We start from the raw sequence: 15,815 nt of genomic DNA on the forward strand, positions 1-15,815 counted from the left end.
TTTTAAATGTGTTTTATATGAAAATTGGGGACTAGGATGTTATCATTCTCCATGCAACACAATAAACATGAATAATTTCTTTTTAGACTCAGGAAACAAGCTCCCCATATGTATCTTCATTCTCTCATTCATAATTTCGTGAAGCAGACTTATAGAAAACCCACTATGTGTCTACTCAGTGCTAACTACTGGGAAGAGAATGATAAAACATACCTGGCCCTGCATTTGTGGAGATTACAATCCACTAGCAGGAAACTGATGTAACCAATATTACAATGAGATATATAGGGTTTTTTTTTTGTTTGTTTTTATGTTCCCACCCGCCACAGTCCATGTCCCACAAATAACATTTCACCTTTAATCAAGAAAGAAGCAGAGTTTGAAAAAAGATGACTCATTTGAACTTGAGCCCCAGCTCCATGACTACCCTTTTACCTAAAACACAGCCTCTGCCCAGAACCACGATGCTTGGAAACCAAGGTGGTCCTAGAGAGAAAATGCTGTTTAAGGGGGTAGGTAACATTCCATTTGGGTACATTGCAGCCATTGGACCTCCTGGTCTGGGGAAAGCAGCTGGGTTTGTGCCAGGGAGACTACCCACTCTAGGAAATGGGACCACAGTCTTCATTATAGGACCATTCATCCTTGGAAAGGAAGCTGGGTTTAGACCCAGGGTCCCAGTTGGCCTTGCAAAAGGAGCTGGGTTGATACCCACAGGGCCTGCTGGAGAAGAGCCCAAAGGCCCAGAAGCTGACCTGGGGAAATATATAGTTTTAAACTGAAGGAAAAGAACACAGTATTGGCAAGAAAACAACAGAGAAGACTCCACTTAGATTGGGGTTGGAGTGGTTAGGTAGTTTCCCTGAGGCAGTGGCTACTAATCTGAGGCCAGGAGAATGAGTACTAGTTAGTAGTCCAGGCATAAAGAAAAGAAGCTATGGTATTTACATGAGAAATACTGGTAGCTTTGCAATATCAAGTGCATCTGGAGTGTAGTGAGCATAGTTGTGTATTTGGGGTAGCAGTGGTGGTGACAGAAGATGAGGCAAGAGAGGCAGAAAGGAGCCAAATCATATAAAGCAGTGGTTCTCAACCTTCCTAATGCCGTGACCCTTTAATACAGTTCCTCATGTTGTGGTGACCCCCAATCATAAAATTATTTTCGTTGCTACTTCATAGCTGTAATTTTGCTACTGTTATGAATAATAATGTAAATATCTGATATGCAGGATGTATTTAGGCAACCCCCGTGAAAGGGTCGTTTGACCCCCAAAGGGGTCGCCACCCACAGGTTGAGAACCTCTTTATATTACAAAGATTTAAGGGCCTTGATAAGGAATTTGGATTTTGCCCTGAGGACAATTCAATTAATTAAATACAAAAGCAGATATGCAAACTTAACTACGTTTTATTAAGCCAGACATAAAAGATAACACTACAACTCTTCTCAATTTTTTTGTTGTGCAAATATAGCACTTTTTCATGAAAATCTTAGGTTAACATATAATAAGTTTGTTAATGTTATTTTCAGTGCATCAATACATAGATATTTAATTTCTGCCAGTTTTAACTTCTCATAAACATCAATAGAGATAACCAAAAGACAATAGCACTCTGAGGTCTCCAAAAATGTTTAAGAATGTAAAGGGGTCCAGAGACCAATTCATCTTCTCCTTTTCTTAAAACTGGTTGTTGTTTCCCTTCTATCAGTATCTTTTATTATTCCAAAAGGCTAAGTCCTTAGATTCACAATAAGAAATTAATTTTTGCCCTAGCCGACTTGGCTCAGTGGATAGAGCGTCAGCCTGCGGACTGAGGGGTCCCGGGTTCGATTCCGGCCAAGGGCACATGCCTGGGTTGCAGGCTTGGTCCCCAGTAGGGGGCATGCAGGAGGCAGCCGATCAATGATTCTCTCTCATCATTGATGTTTCCATCTCTCTCTCCTTCTCCCTTCCTCTCTGAAATCAATAAAGAAATATATTTTAAAAAAAGAAAAAAAAAGAAATTAATTTTTGCCCAGCCGGAATGGCTCAATGGTTGAGTGTCCACCCATGAATCAGGAGGTCACGGTCAGGGCTCATGCCCGGGTTGTGGGATCAATCCCCAGTGGGGGGCATTTTTTTCTCATCACTGATGTTTCTCTCTCTCCTTCTCCCTCTCTGAAATCAATACAAATATATTTAAACAAAAAAAATTAAATTAAGTTTTACCTTGCAATCTAGAATGGTTACTTACAACTACTATGTGATGAATTTTGAAATTATTCTAGTCTATTCCAATTAAACCAATTACTTTAACCAGTAACACACACTTTGAAAAAGTGTGATCTCACCCCATTTGAAGGCTTAAGTAATTACTTCTAGTTTATATCTTTGAGACCATATCTCTTGTCCTAACATTCCTCCTAGACTCCATCTCTAAAAGCTGCCTAGACAGTTCCTCCTTAATATTACAAAATTACTTAAAACTCAACCTGTTTAAATCTGAACTGATCCCCAATATATCTTTATTTTTTCAGGTTTTTTAATTAATGAACTTATAAACAAAAAGGCTCCCATTTCAAAATAAAAACAAAATTCCACATCATATAGATGTTCAGTTACTACATTTACCTAAGCAACATACATACATGTTCAGTTTTAAGATGGTAACTAAATTTATGTGACAAATATGCTTTTTTACAAAATACCAAGAACATTATAGAGTTAATGCAGTTGTAAGGATAATCTAGCAGTCACTATGTTTTTATGTTTTCACTTGAGATGTTGTTTTTTCTAGCACAGGTAAGCATGCAGTCTAACATGTACTCAAATACTAGAATCTTTGGTTGCTACCCTATCAGCCGGCTTGCAAACAAGAAGCCAACCATTTTAAGAATGATTTAAGTGAACAACATGCAAACCCCAGGGATGGATAAGCCCTAAGAATGCACAATTGTGAACATTTACAACCACAACTTTGGCTGAAGACTGTTCATGCTACTCTTCTGAAATGAGATCTCAAGCAGTATAGTTCAAAGTAAAAGATTTTAACAAAAGTTAGCATATGTACAATTTCTCCACCAATTTTTGTATATCAACCATTTAGTTAACTTTTCTACTTAAAAAATGCAATAGAAGAGCATGAGTGGGGGGGAGGATGGGGGTTAATGGGGGGGGATAAGGACACATTTGTAATACCTTAACTAATAAAGAATTAAAAAACAACAACAACAAAATGCAATAGAAAACTGGACACCATGTTTCACTGCTTCAGTTAATATTCACAATTACAGCAGTTACAATTCATAGCATCACCAATGCTGCCCAATATTAATATGTAAAATAAGTTCTTTAGAACAAGTAACCGATTGTCCATAACCACTGGCTAGTGTACATATGGACTAAAATTTCTAGATTTGGGGAGAAACAAATGATGCTCTGATATCTGCACTGCTCCTTCTAATCCTTCATTCATGCTTAGGAAGCTGTGGGGTTTAGGCCTGCTGACCCTGCCCGCTTGAAGAGGCTCCCTGCTGTGCTCCTTTCTGCTTTAATAATGTCCAATCAAATATGAAGTCATAATGGTAGTTCAGGCTCCTGAAAAGGTTGCGGAATAGCTGCTTCAGATACGTGTAATCTGGGGTTTCCTCAAAGCGTAGCCCACGACAATAGTTTAAGTACATAGTAAATTCTGCAGGAAAGTCATTACATAAAGCTTCAACAGCTGTGGCCATCTTCTTTTCACAAATCTTTTCATATTTCTGTTTCTTTGTTGCAGCCGTTAGTCCTTGCCATGGCAGGCTGCTTCTATTAAAATACATCAGAACATATCCTAAGGATTCCAAGTCATCCCGGCGACTCTGTTCAATACCAAGATGTGCATTGACGCTAGCATATCGGACAGTGCCAGTGAGATTTTTATCTTCTCTGTATGGTATGTGTTGCCTTGTCCTGTTGTCTCTGTACTTTTTGGCCAAACCAAAATCAACAAGAAATAACTTATTACAGTGACGCCCGACGCCCATTACGAAATTATCGGGTTTAATGTCTCTGTGTATAAAGTTCTTTGTATGCACATATTCAAGTCTACTTATCATCTGGTCAGCTAGCATAAGTACAGTTTTCATTGTGAAGGTTCTTGAACAGAAGCTGAAAAGGTCTTCAAGGCTGGGCCCAAGAAGATCCATGACTAGCACATTGTATTCCCTCTCCTGCCCGTACCACCGTATGTGGGGGATGCCAATCCCACCCTGAAGAATCTTATAGAGTTTGTTCTCATACATCAACTGGGGGTGCCTGGCCTTCTGAGATTCTATCTTCACTGCAACCCCCTCACCATTGGTGATGTTGACCGCCAGATAAACGACCCCGAAGGAGCCAGACCCGATCTTTCGTACCAATTTATATTTCCCTCCGACAATGAATTCAGACTTGGACATGCTGCTGCTAGCCATCCTGACAGACAAAGACCAGGCTAGGGCCAAGTCCCAAAACCTCACAGAGGCCTCTAGGGCTGTGGAGAAGGGCGGCCGGAAACCGTTAGGCCTCTGGCGTTTGAGGGCCCACAAGCCAACAAGAGGTACCTGATCAAAGCCGCTCAATCGGGTTTCTTTTTCGCCAGGCCGCAGTTTGTGAGGGTTTCTCGCGGTCACTAGGTTGCGCAGCTAGTCTCTGGACTTCCCGGCTGCCCCACTTTCGCCTTAGGCCGGAAAATGGACGCGGCGAGGGTGTGGTGAAGACCAGCTGAGGGCTCGCCACCAGCGCGCTGAGGGGGCGGGCGAGGTGAGAAGCCTAGTGCGTCACTGAGCCAATACTGTTGCGGCCAGCTTGCAGCTTCCGGCTTACAGCTTCCGGCTTGCAGCTTCCGGCTTACAGCTTCCGGCTTGCAGCTTCTGGCTTGCAGCTTCCGGCTTCAGTCCGAGGGATCCACTCACTAGGCCTATGCCACCATTTCGTTACTGTGCTGAAGCCGCCATCTTGTTACTCCAGCTCCAATATATTTTTAAATAGGAAAAATGGAAGATTACAAAATGATATCATTTCATATTTACATGAATTGACTGAAACTAAAATATTTACTAATAGATGTATAGAGAAAGGACTAGGAAAAATAAATCACAGTATTAATAGTGATTCAGGAGATTTTTAGTGATTTTAATTTTTAAAAATATTTTCCATATTTTATTTTCCATAAGTATATATTAATTCATAACCAGGAAGCTATTATTAAAAAGTTAAGAACAGAACTAATATTCCTTATAAGTCCTACACCTCTTCTTGCCTTTCATTTTAAAGGCAGGATTCTATTCATATCATGATTTGCTTTTAACACATTTTTTTCAGTAATAATCATTTTAATAATGCAGACTCATTTAGGATGACTTTGTTTTATCACCAAAAGAATTCCAATTACAGGATGGGCATAGCCAGGAATCACATACTGCCACAAAGTAGGTTCATCCATTTTCTAGGTACCTGATGTTGAAGATCTAGATGCTTCAGACTACTGCAGCTCTATCTGTCTTGCAATTGTATGAAGTAAGGGTTATCCCACAGGTCATCACATAGATACAGGGGAGCAGTCTATCCTTTCATTCAAATAGTGTTATGAATAAAACCTAAAATTTCTTTAGATCACTTTTGCATCTGCCTGGGATGCCTTTTCTTCTCCATTTCTAGCTGTTTCTCCATAATTATCAGATTCATATCCATTACTACCTTTTCCAAGAAGCCCTCCCTGAACTTCCATCCTGAAATGCTCTCTTTCCTCTGAACTGCTAAAGTACTTTTTCTCTCTTGGCCCTTATCCCAGCCCTTTGTACTATAGTTATTTATTTAGATGCCTATTTCTCCTATTGTACATTTATTTCTTTGAGGGCAGGGACATGTCCTTCTGTATATCTTGTTTATACATAATAGGCCCTAAAGAGATAACTGGGGACAATTTTTGCATTTAACAACTTTATTTCTAAAACTAAGGATTAAAATTGGAATAATTCAGAGAAATATGTTCTGTTTGATCAAATTTAATTCAAATTATCTTTTCCTACCTCATATAGGAAACTTTCTTTAAAATCTAGTACCTTGATTTAACACCATCCTTAGTCAATGCCTAAGAGGTAATATTTATTTTAAAGAGATACTATATATTTAGAAAATTAGGCTTCTTAGATATGATGTCAATCTACAGCTGCATACTCAACACTTCAAAGCTTAAAAACAACATTTTAGCATTTCTCATATTGTGGGTGATATGGGAATTTTTTCTGCTCATCTTGTTTGGGCTCATGCAAGTAGCTACATTTAGTTGGCAGGTCACCTGGGTCTGGGTTCATCCCACATGACCTTTCATGTCTGGTATCTTTGCTGAAGTGGCTGGAACAACTGAGGTGTCTAGGTCTCTCTCTCTCTCTTTGTGGTCCCTCTCCAAGAGATCTCATATCTTCTGGATCAGTTAACTATTGTTGTATATCCAATGACCCTAAAACTTAGTGGCTTAAAACAATAACAATTTATTATTTCTCATTATTCTGTGGGTTAATTACACATTTGCTTTGCTGGTTTTTCCTTGATACATTTGTGCAGTTGCATTCAGCTGGAAGGTTGGCTGGCCTGAAAGGTACAAGGTAGCCTCACTCACATGTTTGGCAATAGATGCTGAGTGTTGTCTGGATGCCTTAGTTGTCATTTCTTCTCCACACGGTCTCTCATTCTTGAATAGGTAGCACCAGCTGCCTTAGATGCTGGTGTCAGAGCAGTACTCAAGGATGGCCAAGGTAGAAGCTACAACACCTGGAAAGGCCCAGGCTCTAGAACACACACCGTGTTACTTCTGCTGTGCTTTATGATTTAAAGAAAATCACAGAACCAAAGAAATAGACTGGGAGCTGCAAAATATTGTGGCTATGCTTTTCTTTGTTCCATAGGCACAATTTAAGATATGAATTATTATGAATTCAATGTTCTACTGGATTGTGGTATAGTTAAAATTCCAGTGTAAGTGATACAAACTTTTTCTTTTTTCTTCTCTTTTATTCAGAAGTTCTGTCACATTCTCCTTTCAGTTTTCTTTTTTTTTCTGTTACATAGGAAATCCATGAATGCATTCTTAAAGCAAGATATTTAAGGAATATAATAATAATAGCAACCTCTTTCACAGTAAACTTACACTATGTTCCAGACTTCATTTTAAGTGCTTTACATACATTGTCTCTTTTAACCCTCACAGCAAGTCTTTGAGGTAAGCAATATCACCACCATTTTGTAGATAAAGAAACTGAGGCACAGAGAGATTAGCTAGTAAGTAGCAGAGCCACTAAGTTTTGTGACTCCAGAGCCTATGCTTTTAACCACTTTGCTATAGCTGTTTAGTCTTGCCCCTACTTTTATTCTGTCAACAAATTGGTATGCATTTCTTTAGCTCTACTTCTACACACTTATGTCTAGAAATATGTCGTATGCATTTTTTACGTAAATTGGATCACATTATATGCAGATTTCTGAAACGTGCTTTTTCTATTTAAACATAGAGTAAGGTGATATATCAGTACCTATAGATCTACCTCATTTTGTTTTAAACAGCGGCATAGCATTACATTTTGTGGAGATACTATAATTTATTTAACTATTTTCTATTCATGAACACTCAAGTAGTTTCCAATTATTTCTTTTTACAAATAATGCTACAGTTAACATTCTTTAATTCATCTTTATTATAAATTTTTGTACACTTCTATGAAAATTTCTTAAGATTAGATTCCTAGAGTTGATTTGATGGTTAAATGACTGAGCTATAAACTGCCAAATATCCCTTCAAAAAAGCATGAGTGTATGAAAGTGTCAATTTTCTCTATATTCAACAAGAGTGTACATCAAACAGTTTAAATTTAATGGACAAAGATATATCATTGATGTTTTAATATATATTTGCTAGATTGCTAGTAAGGTAGAAATATTTTCTTTCTTTTTTTAATATATCTTTATTGATTTCAGAGAGGAAGGGAGAGGGAAAGAGAGATAGAAGCATCAATGATGAGAGAGAGTCATTGATTGGCTGTCTCCGGCATGTCCCCTACTGGGGATCAAGCCCACAACCCAGGCACGTGCCCTTGACCAGAATCAAACCTGGGACCCTCCTGTCTACAGGCTGACACTCTATCCACTGAGCCAAAGCAGCTAGGGTATAACTATTTTCATATGATTATTACCTCTTTGATTTCTTTTGTGAAGTATCTTTGTCAGTTTCTCATTTTTCTAATGGGTTATTTTCCTTTTTCTCATGGATTGTTAGAATTCTGATACAGTCTAGCCTTTACTCTTCTGTTGTATATGTTGCTGATATCTTCTTTCAGTTCACTTGATGTTGCCAAATCTGTTTGTTTTTTCTTTCATGGAGTCTGGGTTTTGTATTTTTCTTAGAATGACTTTTCCACCCACACTTTGTTTTTAAAGAGCTGGAAGCTTATTTATGTTTTTTATTGATTTTAGAGAGATAAGAAGGGAGATGGAGAGAGAGAAACATTGATCAGCTGCCTTCTGCAGGCCCCCCACTGGGGATCAAGTACTCAATCCAGGCATATGCCCTGACCAGGAATTGAATCAGTGACCTCTCAGTGCACGGACGATACGCAACCAACTGCACAACACCAGCCAGGTCCCACCCACAATTTTTTAAAATATCCATTTTTTCCTTCTATTATTTTTAATATGTTGTTTACAAAAATCGCAAGTCTAAAGTTTATTTTTGTTAATGGCTTCTGTTAGGGTACAGTCTATTTTTTTCTCTCCATTTGATGGACCACTGGTCCCAAAACCTTTTATTGCAGGTCCATCCTTTTCTCAGTAATCTGAAGTTTATTATAAATCCAATTAGTCTACCTTTATACATCTTTTTAAAAATTTCTCAAATCTGTTCCACTGATTTGACTGACTTTCCTGAACTAATACCATACTATGTTAACATTGTTTTATAGTGTTTTGACATCTCTCTAGTAAGGCATCTCCCTTCCTCTCTCATTCTTCTTCTTTTTTTATTAACTTTCTTTGTGACTAAAAAGATATATGTATCACATTTTTCACCTATAGGTACTTTCAAGATCTTTATATTCTCTAGAATTGGTTTATAATAACCCTACCTGTCTATCAGGAATGCTGTGGAAAATAGCTTGTGAATTTGGGTTATTATAATATGACAATTAATATGTAGGAATACATTTTCCACAATAAAATTACCTGCAACACCAAGGATTAACCTTCCATCAGAGAATAGAGTGCATATGAGAAATTTACAGAGAAATTAGGTGGGGAAACCTCATGAGGCAGATGAAGAGGATCAAATCATTATCTTGAATGAAGGGCCCACGAGGTAGGACACATAAGCTAACCTTCTTGCTCACATTGTCTTACTCAGCCTTACCTAATTGAATAAATACATATTTCAAATAAACAATCTTGAAGCGAAGTTATCCACAGGATAACTTTCACTTTTTCTCTCCTCAGGGATTGACCTTGGTATTCACTTCTCTGCCCAGAAGCTCCAAATTACTTGGAACTGACCTTCCACTTGTAGGAGACCCCTTCCTTTACCAAACATCAAGTAAACAAAACACTAAACAGCTCACAATGTACACACAACCCTCTAGTCATGGCAGAATCTTCTAGAAAGATGGGGGGAGGGTTAGAGGAAACTGCTAGTTATATAATTATGCAGAGTTGTTGTTTTAACCATTTACTTTATGCTTCCATTTGTTGTACTTGATAGGACTATATACTGTTAACAGGCTATTGGTTAGTAAGTATTTTCAACTCATACTTTTAAACCTTAGAATCTCCTTAAACTCAGGAGTAGCCTGTTTAGGTGTAGCCTCTAAAATTGTCCCACAAGCAAAGCAAACATCATCTATCAACTGTTACTTTTCAATATGCCTATTTTCTAAGTAATGTAAAGATGTTGTACATTGTTCCTTCACAGGAACACTGCCAAAATTATTAATACAATTTCTTTGGAGGGAAGGAGGAGAAATTGTTTCCCTGATGTCTCTGTAAAATTTAAATGAAAATGAATGAGATTTGAGTGTTAGTATTCATGGCTGCTAGTTCTTCTCTGTTAATTTACATTTATATTCTTAATGTCTGGGTTGAGCCTAGGGAAATTTAAAACTCAATTTCATTAATGCTATAACTTCCATAGGAATCTCAATATGCACAGAAGTTCCTAGATTGTGGAGTTATTGGATGAGACTATAGCAGCTAAGCATAATTGCTGAGTGGTTTTGATGGTTAAATATGTACTGTCAATTTTGATTTTTGAAATTCCTCGGGGCCTAAACCTAGTGTCCAAAAAGTTTTAAAAACATGAAGCTAATATAGTAATGAATTTTAACAACTTTAAAATGGAAACATTACATTTATGAACCATTGCCCACCGCTGATTAATTATGATTTAAACTAGATCATGTTTCACATTTGCAACTATTACATTGACAAACATGATGTTTGCGATTACTACATAGCTTGAGGTTTGCAAGTTCAGCTCACAAGAGTTAGGATTTTTTCACTTAGTTGCTTTTATTGCAAATATAACCACTACTGCCAGTGGGCAAAGGGACTGAGACTTAGGAATACATGGTCCAAACAATACTGGTTTCCCCTGCTCTCAGATGGATATCCCTTTTTTCTTCTTTATAACCTATGTGTAGACACACTTTAAAAATATAATACTTAAAGATTATGTTTATGAAGTAAGCTCTTTTTAGGAAGAAAATCCCTGGATATTCCAGAAAGCCATAACAGAAATAACACTTTAATCTAACCCTTTTAAAATCCTCACTTTGTTTATTTTTATTAGACCACTCACTAGGTCACCCTGAATTATGTTTTAGAATTATATCCATCCCAGGGAAGTTCTACAACTCTAACACTACAGACTTTTAAGCCTCTTGAAACTATAGACCCTGAGAACTTTAACTGAAAGACTCATTTATCTTACTGCCCTCTTTCATAAAATGCAGCTAAAAATCCTTTTTATAAGTTTCAATTAACTTGCTAAAGTAGAAAGGTAGAAAAGATGAAAAGAAAAAGAAGGAAGAGGAAGGGAAGAAAAGGGAAGGGGAGGAAAATACTATACAATTGACAGTGGTATCAACTCCTCTGCCTCCAGGCACACACTTGGCTACACTGAAGGCTACAGCAATGGTTCTCTATGAAGAAAACATCCATCCCTAGAGGGCAGTATCATATGGTGGGACAGAAAGGGAGGGAAACAAGAGGGCCTATGTGTTGGGTTTGAAAAAGTTTTCCCAGTAATATAGAAAGTAGCAAAATATATATATGACTAAATTTTTCCATATAGAAAGTATTGTCTACTTTCTTTTTATTAGAAAAACTAGAGGCCCAGTACACAAAATTCATGCTTGGGGGGCGGGGAGGGCAGTCCTTCAGCCCGGCCTGTGTCCTCTCCAAATCTGGGACCCCTCGGGGGATGTCGGGCCTAAACTGGCAGTCAGACATCCCTCTTGCAATCCAGGACACTGCATGCACCAGTGACCATACTTTTCATATAGGTGAAAGGCATCTTGCTGTTGTATGGGCAGCTACATTTTTTTGCCCTGATTATAAAAAGTAGTACATAACATGATCCTTCTGAGGCAGTAGAACCATTTTCCCCATCTTATGGGTAGAAAAACTGAAGCAGAGAGAAGTTAAGTAATTGGCTTTGTCACACAGTTATAAATGTCAGAATCAGGGCTGACCACAAAATGTGCAAGCCAGAGTCCATGCATGTCATCACTGCATCATCCTGTTTTTTCAGTGTCAGAGTAGCCTTGCCAGGTTTTAATTTTTAAATCTTAGAGACTGTTCCCAATATATAGGGTAGGGTCCCAGGGCCAATCTGTGGGGCGAACGGTGGGTGGGCCTATGGGGGGGACCTGCTGGCACCTGCCTTGGCTGGTGGCCTGGCGCCACCCACTGGCTGGCCCTGCCCCCCAATTGCTGCCATTGGTCACCTCCCTCTTGGGTGGTAGGTAGGAGCTCAACGCAGGAGCTGCCCCTGGTGGTCAGTGCACTCCCACAGGGTGAGCACCGCTGAGTCTGAGCTGAGTCTGAAGCCGGGCTCACAGCTGGTGAGTGCAGCAACAATGTCTGGAGCCTTTCCCACCTCCGCTGCAGGCGGGCGGTAAGGAGCAAGGGGTCCCAAACTGCAAGAGCCCCTGACTGTGAGAGGGATGTCTGGCTGCCAGCTTAGGCTCGATTGGGTCTAAGCCAGCAGGTGGACATCCCCTGAGGGATCCCAGACTGCAAGAGGATGCGGGCCAGGCTGAGGAGACCCCCCCACCCCAAGTGCAGGAATTTCATGCACTGGGCCTCAAGTTATAAATAAAAAATAGTTCCATGTGCCTTGGCCTGTATGACTCAGTTGGTGGGGCATCTGAAAAGTTGCTGGTTCAATTCCTAGTCAGGGCACATGCTCAATCCCCAGTAGGGGGAGTTCAGGAGGCAGCCGATCCATGTTTCCCTCTTGCATGGAAGTTTCTCTCACCCTCTCCCTCCCTCTCTCTCTAAATTTGCAATATGCATTGCCTAGGACACAGACAATATGGTGAGAAACTGGCAATTTTTGAAAATGATTACATGTAAATATACATTAAAGATTCACTTATTCAGCATGGTTAAATGGGGCATAAGCTATCTTCTAGGTACCCATATTCAGGATATGCTGAGAGTCTTGCCAGCCCCTGTTCATCAGAACTAGTTCATGGTGTAAGGCCTAAAATTAAGGCCCAAAATTTCAAGGTATATCTGAGAGAGCCTCAAATAGCCTAACCACAAGTTTTCCTCCCCACTCTGCTCTCACATATAAGGTCCCCTAGTCCAGTGGTCGGCAAACTGCGGCTCGCGAGCCACATGCAGCTCTTTGGCCCCTTGAGTGTGGCTCTTCCACAAAATACCGACTTCTGCGCATGGGCCATGAAGTTTCAATCACACTGTACGTGCGCGTCCGCACGTGGTATTTTGTGGAAGAGCCACACTCAAGGGGCCAAAGAGTCGCATGTGGCTCGCGAGCCGCAGTTTGCCGACCACTGCCCAAGTCTGACAACCCTCCTTATTAAGGAGACCAGGCATAGTTCCTGCCTATCTCTGAGTAGTCGGTTTCAGTTCTGTGTTAACCCCACAGAATTATTCCATCCCATTTTCCCACAGGAACCAGAAGTCATCCCATCCTTCTGATACTACAAAGCCTGCTTCCTACAACCCCTGATACCTGGGCACTGCAGTGTGGCACTGCATAGCTTGTGGTCTCCTCCTCCCCTAGATAGTGAATGCATGTAATTAAAAAACTGCTGCTAATCTCATCTGCCCAGTGAGTGTCATGTGTTGTTCAGCCTTCCCCATAACCCTAGGGTGGGAATATCTTTCTCAACAGTGGGGTGAACAAGAAGCCATCTAAATGTAGTGACACGCTGGAAAATATGTTTTATTAACAGAACTAAACAATAATGAATTTCCACTAATTTTTCAATTCGGGGTGGGAAATGGAAGGAGTTGGAAAACAAGTAGAATTTTCTTTTTATTTTTTTTCAAACAAATGTCATGATTTTGGAAGCATTAAAAAGATATAGGGCCCAGCCAGTGTGGTTCAGTGGTTGAATGTGGACCTATGAACCAGGAGGTCAAGGTTCGATTCCTGGTCAGGGCACATGTCCAGGTTTCGGGCTTGTCCCCAGTAGGGAGCATGCAGGAGGCAGCCAATCAATGATTCTCTCTCATCATTGGTGTTTCTATCTCTTTCTCCCTCTCCCTTCTTCTCTGAAATCAATAAAAATATATTTTAAAAAACTATATAGTGATTTATCAGGTGGTTCCATAGCTGGTGTCAATAAGATACGCTGTTTTTTCTGGACCATGGTATAAACCAGCATTTCCCTAAATTTTTCACAAGATTCACTAGAAGGAATTATTGATAAAACAGATAACCAACGCCCTCCTCCTAAAAATTTTTATTCATTGAGTGTGAGGCAGGACCTTGGCATTTGTTTTGTTTTCATTTTATCAAGCTTCCAGGTGACTCTTATCCTCAGGGTTATTTGAGGAACAACTGTTAAACTGTAGTAGTGATAGGCTCAGAACAGTGGGAAAAGTGAATTTCTTAGGGACTGAAAGAAAAGCTTACTGGCTTTTGGAAGATTTAAGTTCCTTCATCTGTGTGCCTGAAGTCCTCCCTCCCTTCCTTCCTTCTTTCCGTCCGTCCTTCCTTCCTTCCTTCTTTCCTTCCTCCTCATATCTTTTTTTTTCAATTACAGTTTACATTCAGTATTATTTTGTATTTCAGGTGTATAGCATAGTGGTTAGATATTCATATATTTTACAAAGTGATCCCCCTGATATTTCAAGTACCCACCTGGCACAGTACATAGTTATTAAAATGGTATTCACTATATTCTCTATGCTGTACTTTACATCCCCGTGACATCTTGTGACTACCAATTTGTAGTCCTTAATCCCTGCACCTTTTTCACTCAGCCCTCCCAACCTCCCTTCCCTCTGGCCACCATCAGTATGATCTCTGTATCTATGAGTCTGTTTCTATTTTGTTTCTTCATTTATTTTGCTCTTTAGATTCCACATGTAAATGAAATAATATGGTATTTGTTTTTCTCTGTCAGAAAGTCTCCATTTTCTTAATGTCTTTTGGCTAGGAGTCTCTCTTAGCTACTCAAGGCTGCCTCAATTTTATTGTCATGTAATCTCCATAGACAGTTTACCACATATATATTTACCTTTTTCTAGGTCAGTGGAAGTGTCTCTTTAACACTTCACTTTCTTTTAAATCCTTCACCTGATTAAGTCAGGCCCACCATTTGTTGATTAACTTAAGTTAAACTGATTAGTAACCTAATCACAGGAGTAATATCTCAACATATCTGTGTGTTCAATCATTTTTAAGAGGATGGGGCTTATACAAGGCCTGTACACAAGAGGGAGGGAAACTTTGGGGGCATCTTAGAATGCTGCCTACTACAAATGTGACTCACAATTAGAATGCAATGAAGGAAATAAAAAATTAAGTATTGTAGAATGACACTTAATCAAAATGGGTACCCATATGAAAATTCAAGAATATTAGTATAGAAATGTGAGAATATTTTAATAGGTTAAAGGAGAAGAGAATGATTTTTAAAGTTGTGGTACATTTACACTATGCAGCTGTAAAAAAGAAGGGCCTATTACCCTTTGAGACAACATGGAGGGACCTGGAAAGTATTATGCTAAGCAAAATAAGCCAGTCAGAGAAAGAAAAAGATCACATTATCTCACTTATATGTGGAATCTAATAAACAAAATAAACTGAGGAATATAAAATAGAACCAGAAACATGAAAATGTGAAACAGACTGACAAAGCTCAGAGGGAAGGGAGATGGGAAGACATTAACCAAAGAATTTACATGCATATATGCATTGCCTAGGACACAGACAATAGGGGGGTGAAGGCCTGGAATGGGGTGGGTACCAAGGGAAGGGGAGGGAAATAATTGGGGGGGGGGAAGACATCTGTAATATTCTCAACAATAACGATTTTTTAAAAAGCACACTACACTACCCAAATAGAGAATATGATAGTTATCTGTTTTAGAATATCCCAATTTTTAGCCCTTGATAGTGTGCTCAGTGGTTAGAACATCAGCCTGTGCAACAAAGGGTAGAGGGTTTGATTCCCAGTCAAGGGCATGTACCTGGGTTGCAGGTTCGATCCCCGGCCCCAGTCTGTCACATGCTGGAGGTAACCAATCTATGTGTCTCTCTCACATGGATATTTCTTTCTCTCTCTCTCTCTC

General features: G+C 39.4%; 1 pseudogene; it reads right to left on the reverse strand.

Annotated features, from left to right (window-relative positions):
• Positions 1-3,475: 3,475 nt before the first annotated feature.
• On the reverse strand, positions 3,476-4,435 carry LOC102239410 (annotated as a pseudogene).
• Between the last annotated feature and the right edge of the window lie 11,380 nt (positions 4,436-15,815).

Source organism: Myotis brandtii, unplaced genomic scaffold, assembly GCF_000412655.1.
Source record: "Myotis brandtii unplaced genomic scaffold, ASM41265v1 scaffold39, whole genome shotgun sequence".
Taxonomy (NCBI): domain Eukaryota; kingdom Metazoa; phylum Chordata; class Mammalia; order Chiroptera; family Vespertilionidae; genus Myotis; species Myotis brandtii.